This window comes from Lipophrys pholis (genome assembly GCF_963383615.2).
Source record: "Lipophrys pholis genome assembly, chromosome: 9".
Taxonomy (NCBI): Eukaryota; Metazoa; Chordata; class Actinopteri; order Blenniiformes; family Blenniidae; genus Lipophrys; species Lipophrys pholis.
The window spans coordinates 23,541,154-23,554,160 of record NC_137639.1 but is presented as its reverse complement, the minus strand read 5'-3'; the positions used below and the strand labels follow the sequence as shown (position 1 = coordinate 23,554,160).

General features: G+C 43.6%; 1 protein-coding gene across 1 annotated transcript in view; it reads left to right on the top strand.

Moving 5' to 3' along the window:
- Nucleotides 1-12,511: 12,511 nt before the first annotated feature.
- The window catches only part of efna3b (ephrin-A3b), a 64,334-nt gene continuing 63,838 nt past the window's right edge, over nucleotides 12,512-13,007 (top strand). The window contains exon 1 of the mRNA XM_080471870.1: nucleotides 12,512-12,984. The gene's annotated coding sequence lies outside the window, so the exon portion shown is untranslated. The remainder of the gene's footprint in view (nucleotides 12,985-13,007) is intronic.

The window sequence follows — 13,007 nt, the reverse complement described above, 5'->3', positions numbered from 1 at the left end:
TAGCAGCATCGCCGTCATCATCAGTGTTTTGAATAATACAATCCTATAGTCTGTGAACCAAAAAACCCTGAGCGAACTTCTTCTAAAATGATGTAACGTCCACTGAACTTAAAGAGTGAGTCAGTCATTAGTCTGACACACACAGTGTTGACAGCTCAGCTGTTAGAATAACTCAGTGAAGTAATTTAACTGCTTTAGAGTAAGTAGTAACTCTAATCAATTGCTAACTTGTAGTACCTGCCTAACGCAGGGCAAGACTTTTTTTTATCATTATTCTGACAAAACAAAGTGGCATGTTTATGTAAATTTTCAAACGGATAAAACTGTGGACATGAGGTGTTGGAAATACAGTAAGTAAAACCATAAGGAAACTGAAATCCAAGAATAAATCCAACTCTTATACTGAAGAAAAGAAAATTCTAAATTTCTTTATGACTTGTTCTATCATCAGCTGATGTACTGTAATGTCCAAAATGGAGATTTCAATATTAAATAGCTTGGTTCTCATATTCAGATCATCAACATTGAGTTAAAAATAATATTTGGATATGAATCATATAAAGTGTTCATTTTCTGTGAAAAACACAATTCAGCTCCTAACAGTTTGATTGAATACATGGTGGACACTGTGATAGCTTTGTTGGTTGACTTATTTAGTCAAAGTTAAATAATTAATTAGTGAAGTTATTCAGGAATGTGGTTTTCTTTTAAAGCGCTTCATCTGTCAGTTGTGTTATCAATCTCTGAAATGATTGAACCATTCAAAATGGTAACTAAATGCTCATGTTATTACTGGAGAGCAAATTTCCAGTTGATTTATTCTGCAAGACTAAAATCATTAAATAAATACTTGGACTTGCAGCTCTGTGGGTGGCAGCAAATCGATGTTGAACACCCAATCTAACTTCATAGTTGACTCATTTACACAGAAAGTTAGTATGATTCCACATTTCATATGTTTGCTGTATGCAAGTGGGATGCCAGAAATAAGATCTGGCATGTATCACTCTCAGCTGCATCCAGACTTATCCCTCATTATTATTTCCATCTCTTTGGTTTCAGGAGGGGAGAGCGATGCAGATGACAACAGTGAGGAGCAGATCTGCTCCTCGGTTGGAGCAGAAGATGAGGGATGAGCCTGAGGAGGACAGTGAAATGATAAAGAGGACACGAGTAGTGCTCGCAGGCTGTGCGCACAAAGAAAGAGAGAGACGGGGAAAGAGAGCAAGATAAGAAGAGGTAAGTAGTTTACAATGGTGGTATGTATACAGTGTAGGAGGGGAGCAGCGAGACGAGATGAGGCACCGACTGACTTTCGCAGACAATAAAAATTGTGCTGACAGTAGAGCTAATATGTGTGTGTTTGTCAGCATGGAACAGGGAAGTGGGAGAGTGCAAATGAAATTCTTCCAGATAGAGTGATTTAAAAAGAAAAAGAAAGACGATTGATTTGAGAAAAGAAAAGAAGTCAGTCTGAAGGGAAAGGGTTCGCAGAGGTGGCTTCGATTACGATTCCAGATGTTAAACTGCGCCTATTTAGTTAACTGCTGACGGGATCGATAGGGAAAACTGAGAAGAGGAGGGAGAGAGAGAGAGGAGGGAGTGTGTGTGTGTGTGTGTGTGTGTGGGGGGGGGGGGGGGGGGGGGGGGGCTGTGGCATGAAAAGTGGCAGAGGAGGACTGGAGCTGGTTGGGGGGGAGAATGAGAGGAAATGTGGTTGCCATGCAAAAGCAGCGGAGAACGGAGGTAAAGAAGGAGGGAGAAAAAGAGGGATGGAGGGTTGAGATGATGGATGTGCTGCTCTCGTTTCGTGCCCCCTAACGAAGACTCTAATTAGTGTTTGTGTAATTCCACACTGTCTCCTCCGCCTGCTCATCTTAATTAACTACATTCATCTTCCCCTCCCTCCATCCATCCCTTTCTCTCATCCTCCCTCCCTCTGCCCTCCTAAAATAACATACTGACTGTCTGAACCCCACCTGGACCAGACCTGCTTTTACTTAGTCACTATCTCTCCTCCTTCCTTTCCTTTGTGCCACCAGCTTTTGTTATTCCCCTCTCTCCATCCTTTTCTTCTGCTGTATGCTGTTTGGTCTGATGTCTTTCTCCTGCTATTTTCTCCCGCCTCACCTTGAAAAATCTCCCCAGCCCTCCTTTATTTTTTTTTCTTCCTATTCCTGCGCTGATTCTCTTGTGGCCGGCTGTGTTAGTGCCTGGCCGGTATGAAAGCCCGCCCACCCCTGCGAGTCTCGAGAGCCGTGTATTGTGATCGCCCATTTGGTCCCCCTGGTCATTAATTTCATCAATAGGCTCAAGAAGCAGCAGTGACACCAGCAGATATATACCTGGCTGGTCCCAGTGAGTCATACATTAAAGTCAGATGACGACCCGCTCCACCCCCATCCATTTAACCAAAACAACAAGTCAAGTTCAGACGTACCTTTAAAACAAATGAAGGACAATTCAAAGCAAAAAAAAAACAACCATCATGGAAAGAAGGAAAAATAATTCACATAAATGCTTTCACTTGATCTGGGGCTTTTTAAGGGCCAGTGGAGTCTATGGGACAGGTACACACAAGTTTGAAAGGCAGTCAGAGACAGAGGGGCCTCTGTGAAGTGCATTTACTGATGGAGATGACAGGGCTGTTGATGACTGGTCTGTATTGTGTTATTGTCGCAGGCAGCGGATGGATCGGAGTACCTGCCATCATTTAGCCCCACAGTCTGAAATGGCTTTCCTGCTTTCAGCATTTCAACAGTCAGTCAGTGTGACAAAGGACTGCTGGGAGTCAGAGCCTCGGTTTCACAGAACCCCATCTCTGCGCGCACACACACACACACACACACACACACACACACACACACACACACACACACACACACACACACACACACACACACACACAGTCGTAAATATTCTGCACACATGAGTACTCGTGCGCACAACCCCAATCAGACAACCTGCAGTAGAAGGCCCTCAGCACTCACTGTCACACAAATCAGGTGCCATTCAAAAGGCAGAACAAAAGAAAAAAAAGGTTTCATTTGTATTTATCTCCTGCGTTTTCTGTGTGTGTTAATGAGCGTGTTTGCATTTGTGAGTGTCCGTTTGTGTGTGTGAGTGTGTGTTTGTGCATATGCCGTGGACGCCACAGTAAGCTGAAGTTTGCTGAGAGCAGCAGAAATGATTTTTCATCGTCTTTGGTGTGGACTCCAAAGACCCACTTATGCCCATAACGCACCGTCACAACCCAGAATGCATTGCAGTCTCTAAATTTGCCAGCTGCCTGCTGGGCCGGATAGCGATAATACTACCCCTCCCTGAATGAAGTGAAGACAGACACACAAACAAACCCTCTTTCCACAAACGCTACATTGATGGCAATTACAAGCCAATCAGTCTCACCTCCTGCAAGGGGTCAAAGGTTAATCTGACAGGGTTTCACCTGACAGCACTTTCTCTCAGCAATCCAGACAAGGGTGGGGGGGGGGGGGGGGGGGGGGGGGGGGGGGGCATCGGTAAAATAGAGATAGACCACGAAGGAGTGGGCCAGGAGCAATAGGGTGACAGAGATAGCAGCGGAGACAGAAATAAGGGGATTGAGATAGAATGACAAAGAGCAGGCTACAGGCAAAAAAGAAAGAAATAGGAAGATAGGGAAAGAAAGAAAAGAGAGGGAGCGTAGCAGAGATACAGGCATAGAGGACACCGACTGTCAATCATGATGGCCGAACTGGGCAAAAGTCACCCCATCGTCCTTTTGAACCTCATGCACATATACCGTATGATGTCATCATCAGAAGCCCCAGCAAGAAATCCTTGAGGGTGGAAGGTGCCTTTCGACATTGATCTCAGATCAGCTTAGCCACTGGAATGCCTAACCTTTAACAATAAAAGGAAAATGCAAATCTGACCTTAGATGACAGTGTATGTTAAACCTCTTCCCACTCTCCTAATCTCGGTGCCCACTGGGCCCGGCATCACCTGTGCTGCTGCTGCTGCTGCTGCTGCTGCTGCGGCTGATGAAATGTAGATGTTACAAACAACGGGTGGCAGCTGGCTTTTTCAACCTGCACCTGTTCCTTTCCTGTGCATACGTGCATGTGTGTCTGTCTAGGGAAGGTGGTTTTCTTGTGTGTGTGTGTGTGTGTGTGTGTGTGTGTGTGTGTGTGTGTGTGTGTGTGTGTGTGTGTGTGTGTGTGTGTGTGTGTGTGTGTGTGTGTGTGTGTGTGTGTGTGTGTGTGTGTGTGCGCCTGCTGTCTTCAGTGTTTTTGTGTTGTCTGCAGTAGTACACTCACGGGGATGATACAGTACTGAGACTTGTGATATATGAGGCGTCAGGAACATTTGTCTAAATAGCCCCAAAGCCCAACTGCTCTTATACATAAGCCTTCAGCATTGCACCTTCACAAAGGTGCTCGAAACACGCACGCACACACACGCACACACACGGTGCTCTAACTAACCGTCCAAATGGCCATAAGATTCTACTTTCATGCTTGATCTGTATTTTGAAGAAATGGTTGGCAAAATGGGAGAAAAATTAGGATAAACGAATAAAGAAACATAAAACAGATGCAGAGCATGATAATTCCATTAAGTTATCTACATCCGACCATATGCCCTCCATGAAAGTGCTGAGCTGGCTCAGCCGTCGCTGATTTTGGAAGAATACGGCAAGAGCAGAATCTATTTGTTGCCGTGACACTCTTGTCAAGAACATCCCTGGTTTGATTTAAAGCCCAGGACCTTTCTATTTGGAGTTTGCATGATCTCTCTGTGCACTGAGCATAATGATAAATGAGAGTGTGTGTGCTTGTCTCTGTGTTTGCCCAGTGATGGACAGATGACCGGTTCAGAGGGTACCCTCCATACCTCCATCCCCGAAGTCGGACAAAGCAGCGAAGAAGGTGGTTGAATAGATAGATAGATAGATAGATAGATAGATAGATAGATAGATAGATAGATAGATAGATAGATAGATAGAAGATGGGGGGTTTGTTTAATATTCATATTTAACTGTTGACTGTCACTGTAAAACAAATGTACTTATTCCTTTACTATCATTTAGTTGTTTCATTCTCCTGCAGCTCATTTTGCTGCATTTTGCATTGAGCGCTGTTTTGTTGACCTTTCCAGAAGCCCCGTTTGGATCATAGTCACTTTTTTTGCAGTATTTTCCCTTTGAAGTAAATCACATTGCTCATTTTAACTCATGTCTTCATGTTTACTTTCTGCTTGGTTTGCCGAGGACTTGTTCGACAGCGCGACACTGTCATCAAAAATGAGAAGCTCATTTGGAGGAACGGTGCTCAGAAATCTGTGCCCTGTTCTGCTTTTTTTTTTTTTATTGTTTTGTTTGTTTTTTCACCATGTTGGAATTTTAGGTTTATTCTCTTACAAAAATGTAAATAAATGCAAAGATATGTTTGACTTTTTTTTTTTCTGAAACCAATGTTGTATTTGTATTGTATTGGATGTGGTGTTGAATTAAAAGTAAAAAAATGCAACATTAGAATCTAATACTTTGCACAAATTCTCACAACGGAACAAATATTATTTGCTACAGTGTCAGAAGGTTATTTGCAGAAGGTAAGTCAAGTGCACGGGATGATCTTTAAAGCTAAATAAACCAGCTGTTACTATAACACGTCTCCTTTTTCTCTCTCCGTCTTTCTTCTTCAACCACCGTCAGCCCATCCCTCCCTTCACTGATGCACCCTATCTGATTCATGTCAGAATCTTTTCAGGAGGAAAAAAAAAAAGAAGATATGCAGAGAAAGTAAATGCAGGTCTTTGTGTGAGAGTGTGATAGTGAGATCGAGGGGGAGAAGAGCGAGATCTGCTATTGTGCATCTCTGTGAGATGTTGGTCAGATACGTTCCATGAGAGCGGCTGTTGAAATGATACACCTTTCTCCGGCTCAGCTGAAGATTAAGCTTCCCTGCAGGTCCTGCACGGTCGGCAATAATTAAAAAAGTTGAGTTATTTATCTGAAAATGAGACATAATCTCGACAGTAAGGTGCAGATGATAGAAGTAGAAAGTGTTGACTCATCATTTCTGTGTATATATGTGTGTGTGTGTGAGAGAGAAAATGTTGTTGTATGAGCAGTGGCTCCTTCAGTATAATGTGTCATAACGATACAGGTCACTGGAACTTTGTACTGTGCTAATAACTAAAGAATACAATGAATTAATAATGCGATTAAAAAAATGCTGAAGATTCTGTTTTTGTTCTAAAGAAATAGAGTTACAGAGCTGCTGTCTCTCGCTGTCATGCTCCCAGAGAGGCTCTCAGCTTGAGCCGCCTTCATAGTGCCAGACATGTATTCCCAGCCTGTAAATAAACATTAGCGTACGTTTACGAGGGGAGTCTCCTGATGTCTACATGTTGGTAGCTGCTGCTTCTCCTCCTCATCATTCATTCAATAATATGTTTACTTTCAAGAACAAGGACGGTTATTGTGCCAAGTTCTGCATAACTGCTGAAAAGTGTATCCCCTTCGTGGGAACCTGTGCGCCAGTTAAAAATATCAGATTTACTCAAACAGACCAGGTAGTAATTTATGTAACTTCAGCTGAACTAAAAGAGGGAATCATTCCGACAGCGCAGTCATTGTGTCACACTGTCAAGACGTCTTTAATATAAAGACAATTACAAATGCACAAGTTAATTTTTGAAGTCACTAATTATGTAGTTATTGTAATTCAATAAAATTTTAATAAAGTCACTAATAACCGTATTCGACTCCTGTGTCGAATTTAGTGACTTGCAAAAAAGAAAATAAGAAAAAGTCCATAAACCATCACTTCCGGCTTTTTTCAAATAATTACTCATGTTCATTTATTTTTTTAAATATACCATTTCTCTCTCTATATAACGGGATAGTCAGCATTCCTTTTTTTTTTTTTTTTTTTTTTTTTTTTAATTTGCATTCCTGGATCAGCGCCAACCTCTTCTCGTTGAAATTTGGGATCATCCTCTTGGAGCTACTGACGCTGACTTCTGATGATGTGGAAGTTAAATAAATAAAATCATTTCTCCATGGTAATTTTCGTCAAACCTGCCAAACGCAGCCTAAATATTTGACATGGAAGGAGAGAAGATCAGTGAGAAGTGAGATCAAAGGGCTGGGTGGTGGTGGTGGTGGTGGTGGTGGTGGTGTGTGTGTGTGTGTGGGGGGGGGTTGCATGCTTGCGAATGTGTGCCTGAGTGTGTATTGGAATGGTGCAAGCAGTGATGAAACGTATTCTGCGGTGTGATATTTTCAACACCACCAAACTGTGTGTGTGTGTGTGTGTGTGTGTGTGTGTGTGTGTGTGTGTGTGTGTGTGTGTGTGTGTGTGTGTGTGTGTGTGTGATGGTCTCCAGCCACTAGCGACTATTCTTCATATTCTTGTCACTTTACTCTTCTTCTCTCTCATCTTCCTCTGTCTCCACAACAACACACACACACATACAAATGTGCACACATACACACACAAAACGATTGTATTTGTCTTTATCAGTCCCTCCATTTTCTTCGCCCCTCCTTGTGTTCGGTCTCCTTCGTTCAATATTTCATGCCGTTGAGAGTGTATCTATTCTGAGCTCTCTCTTTCTCTCTCTATGTACGCCCTCTCCTCCCTCTCTTCCTCCATCTCTCTCTCTCTCTCGACTCTTAAAAAATCCTTCCCTCTACACATCACTCTTGCTGTCCTCTTCCTCTTTCTGTACCTCTATAAATCTCTCTCTCCCCCTCGCTCTCTATATCTCATTGCACTCCTAATGTTCTGTGCCCCATCTAACTTTTCTCTTCCAACCCTGGCTTATATTCACTTCACCCTTTCATTTCCTTTTTTCCTCAGCCCATCCTCTCCTCTAACCCTCCTGCTGGATCAGTTTGCGTGACTGTTCAGAAGTATCAGCTCCCCTGCTCCTTCTCTTAACCCCTCACTTCTCCCCCTTGGATTCCTCTCCAACCAAAACACAGAGAAAGCCCTGTTCTCTTCTTTTTGCACCTCTTTCGTTTTTGCCTCCCCCCATCACCACCACCACCACCACCACCAACACCACCATCCAATCGTAGTGGAAGCTCTCCTCCTCTCGCTGTCTCTTCCTCCTCTGACACTCTTCCATACTCATCCCCTCTGCTCACCCCCCCCCCCCCCCCCTTCACCCTCCTCCTTGCTCTTAGCCCGTACCACTGTTGTTTTAGGCACAGCAGTGAAAGGTAAACAGAGAAATTGAAAATTCGTGTCAGTCAGTCGGGTGAGAGAGGGACTGGGAGGGAGAGCGGCAGAGGTGGTGAGGGAGCGAGGGGAGGCGGGGGGAGTGTCAGTACAATTTACTAACACAACAGTGAACAGCGAAGCAGGCCAAGAAACAGAGCAAGCGTGAGGCGGAGTGAGAAAGAGACTCCCGGTTCAAGAATGCACATTAGAATGCAACGTACATAAAAGTGCACAGAATAAAAGAAAAAAAAAGAAAAAAAAAGGAGCTCACTGTATATTCCCATGACGCTTGTGTGCATGCTAGAGACCTGCTAAAATAATCCGTGCACTCTTTACTCCATTGGAACCCAGGTGAAGGATGTGAGCCATAAGGGCCTAATATCCAATCATCTGCGCTCTGAAAAACCTCCGATTAGATTACAAAGTTCAGAAAGGATCCCTTGACAGATGCGGCGCTGGCCACTTCTGGGTTGGAAATGTCATAAAAGCCGCGGTGTCACTGCGTGCAGTCAGCCCTGAGGTTGTTCCTCACAATAACCCAAATGCAAAAGTAATTCAATAGCACTGCAACCCACAGCTGAAAAATCCTACCTGTATGATTGGTATTGACAAACCAAATGGAGAGGTGAGAAAGGGATTTTTTTTTTTTGGGGGGGGGGGGGGGGGGGTCAAAATAGCACACAAGCATTTTTTCCTGAATTTTTGTCCTCCTGTGCCTGATTTACTGTTTCCTGTAAAACGTAGCTCCTCTGTATATTTACAACCAGACCCTTGTAGCCGCCACACAGTCAATCATCCATGCTCCACAGGCTTGGATTTAAAGGGTCCCGTCTCCAGAATCTCAAAAACACATTTCTTTACTAAATTCTTGGAAGGTGTAGTCATGCAGATTAATCTTATTTGCATAAGTTTGATTACCAAGCTGTTACAAGGGCAGGGACACAGTTAGGAAGGGAGACTGTTTGTTACTAACTGTTTGTTGTTTGTTTGTGGCCTTCATCGCATAAACCAATCACCCACTCCAGCTTAATATTAAGCAGTGACAGAGCTTTATCAGCTTTCTTATCTGATGCTGTGCAAGGAAGCAAATTAGAGCACCTTTGAAAATGTCAGTGTATCCTTTTAGTCTTCATAACATTGGCTCGTGAGGAGTGATTCTGAGTCTGAGCATGCACCCCTTAATAGTGGCGTGCGCTCGACTGCCCAACGGTGATATGGCACAACATTCCGACATAAAAATGGACAGAGACGAACGACAGACAGGAGAGGGGAGGAAAAGGAGAGTCGCTCATTAAAAAATTGCATGTAATAGAGAGATAGAAATAGGGACAGAGACAGGGGGAGACAGGTAGACCACCAGAGATGAGGCTAACTAAAAGCAGAGGTGAAATAGTCGACCCTGGCAGCCGGGAGCACGTATCAGGGAAAGTTTTCACCGGAAATAAGAGAATAAGGTGAGGAGAAGACAAGGCAGAGAGGGAGAGAAGGGGATTAAATGGACAGCTCATGAGAGGGGTGGAAGGACCAGAGAAGACAGAGGGATTCCCCAATGGCATCTCGTCTCTCTCTCTCTTTCTTGCTCTCCTTCTCTCTATTTTCCTCCCTTTTTCTCCCAATAAATCATTCTGACTTCTCCTTAACCAACTCATTCCCAGCAGGCAGCAAGAAAACTGTAACAATCTTTCTCCTATCTGCTGTTTCTCCCTCTCTTTTGCTCCCTCCTCCTGTCTCTTCTTATGTCTGGTCTCCCTCGCACACACACACGCACACACACACACACACACACACACACACACACACACACACACACACACACACACACACACACACACACACACACACACACACACACACACACACACACACACACACACACACACACACACACACGCACACACACAGTGTAGGCGGCTGAGGGTTCAAAATGATTAAACATTTTTTTGTCGTGTATCTGTAGGACCGCTGCAGGAGTAAGATCTGACTCATTAGAGACACATCACATTGAAAGCATTGGACTTTTTAAAGAATGGCTTAAGGGACATATTTCAACTTTGAAAATGAGAAGAGGGACAGGGAGGGAGAGCGGCCACTCCAAGCTACAAAAGTAAATCAATAATAACTTTGCTGACAACCTCATAAACAAATGGAAAAGGTAAAATGCAAAGTTCATGAGCAGAGGAGGAAGGTCTCATTGTATTAGAGGCATCCATCGCCCCAGTACTCTGATTGGCTAAGTAAGTAATTCACTCATTGTGTAAGTTGCCATCCTTCATTGTGTTATGACATGAAAGTAAAACTTAACCTGCTTTGAGCACAAAGTGAAGCACTAGACTTCTTATGTCCTTGGTTTCACTTAGAGGATATTTCATGTGTTTTGTATTGCTAAAACTAGTGCTGAAATTCTATAGATGTTCATTTTGATTAATTGCTTATATCCAGAAATAAGGCATTGAAAAAAAAAAGGCTTTTAATTGTGTTTCACTTTTATACTCCAACATAAGACTTTCCTGGTTGCACATGAGGAAACTCCTTTCAGTTGCTGGTATATACAGAACGTACCGCTCATCAATCATACGTATGGAAAGCAGCTAAGAACAGTAGCAGACTAATAATTGCTATGCATAAGACAGATGAAAATGTGTTTCTTAGCTCGGTGGATGAAAGGTTTCAGTTTGAAAAACAGGAAAAAAAGAGTACGGCCGTGTGCAAAACATGCCGCAAAGATTCAGCATATTACCAAAGTAGTTCAGGCCTTTGGAATCACTTCGGTCCTAAATATGCATGCTGCTAAGAATATAACCTGATAAAGATCTGTTGTTTAAACAAATGGAAATCACTCAACAGCCAAAATTTAAATGGAAAAATTTTGCTTTTTGTATGAAATACTGAGAAATATTTGATTATTGAATTACAAAGCCTCTCATTAATTACACCAATTTTTAATCAAATGCCACCGCTAATTAAAAAAAAAAACTTTGTCATGATTGACGTCTTGTTTTAAACCACTTTAGCTACTTGGGATTCTGTTGGATAGTTGACCGGCTGCAACGAAGAATCAGATGTGGAAGAAAACGACTTCCAAAAGGAGAAAAGTCCAACCTAACATCAGTGTTAACAGTTTAAAATGAAGAAGTCATGTGCCTCCTCTTCAAAGACGGGCATTATCCGACAGGTGCAGCTGATGTTTCAAGCGAAAATGCACATTTTTTGTGTTTTTGAAAAAGATGCAGTTAGCGTGCCAGACCACGAGTTGGCGCTGTTGGTTGTTTTTGTAATGAAACCACACACACACACACACACACACACACACACACACACACACACACACACACACACACACACACACACACACACACACACACACACACACACACACACACACACACACACGTGCGCAGACAACCATGTGCTATGAACATGAAGTTGGATTGTTATAACAGGTGAATTTCAACTATAAAACCATCAAGCCCAAGGAGAATATGGTCTGGGCATCATCACATTTTGGAGGCTCACAGCTGTTGTTACTGTCCATCTAATTGCCCACGTGCAGGAGAATTATTCACTACCGCTGTTGTGCACATGTGCAGTAGCGGCGTTTCAGAAAAGTTGCGTTTTTACACAGAGACGGAGTTGGAGCATTTTCAAAAAGTTCCACGTTGGGAGCCACTTTCAAAATGTTGTATTCTCAGTAGCTCCCAGCACCGTTGTCGTGTAAACAGGGCCTAATGGTATTGATGCCGGAGGCTAGATAAATATACATATTTTATAAATTCAAAAAGTGTATTTCCACATTCCAAATAATAACCGACGTTTGTGGTTTCCGGGACCCCCTCTGCCCCCCTGAACATCCCCTGGATCCGCCCCTGTCCTTGGGTAGCGAATGAAAAATGTGCGCGGACCCTCGGAGTGCTTGTTAATGCGCTGCAGCTGTAAGAGGATTGCAGATGATAATAGCACTGTATTAGACTGACTTATAGTGTCTGGGGATCCCGGGAAGGAGGAGGGTTATACTGTGAGCATCTCGCTCCCTGTGTTCATTAAAGGGGTGAGGACTTTGGAAAATGGGCTTCAGGTGGTCGCTGCAGAAATTTAAAGCTTTTTTTTTTTTTTACTTTTGCACCATCAGTGGAGGTGGAATAGTTGATGGGGCAGAAGAAAAAGAAGAAAAAAAAACTTCAAGACGCAGTGATGCCTGATGTGCTGCTGCAACTCGGCCACAATATTGGAGGAATGCGCTTTTGTCGCTCGCAGGGGGGTGGAGTTAGAAAGTGAACGAGTGCTGCCTACCAAACAGAGAGGAGGAGGAGAGGGAGAGAGAGAGAGAGAGAGAGTGAGAGAGGGACGTGTGGGCAGGCTGCTCACCGTGAACGATGGTTGTCGGAAAGAGTCTTGAGGACCTCATGAAACTGGCCGGTTGAATTGTGTTTGCAGCGGTTAAAAAGAGCTCAGTGAAGCCCGCGTGCGTCCCTGCGTCTTCCGGATTCTTTGGAGTGGGACACAAAAAAAAAAAGAGAAGAAGAAACTGCTGCAGATAACTGTTAAAACAAGAAGAGGACTAATTTATTGTCTTTTCTTGCTTTTCTTTTTTTTTTGTAGTCTTTATAACCCCCCCCCCCCCCTCTTTTTATTTTTTTTATTTTTCTTTTTGTAATAACTCCTGGACTGTTTGATGCGCAGAGAGGAGGAGCGACCCCCCGCCCGGACCCCGCCGCTGCTGCACCGCCTCCCAGCGCTCCTCTGGCCGCCGCACAGGCTCCACTTCTCGGTGAGGAGGGAGCAAAGGGGAGC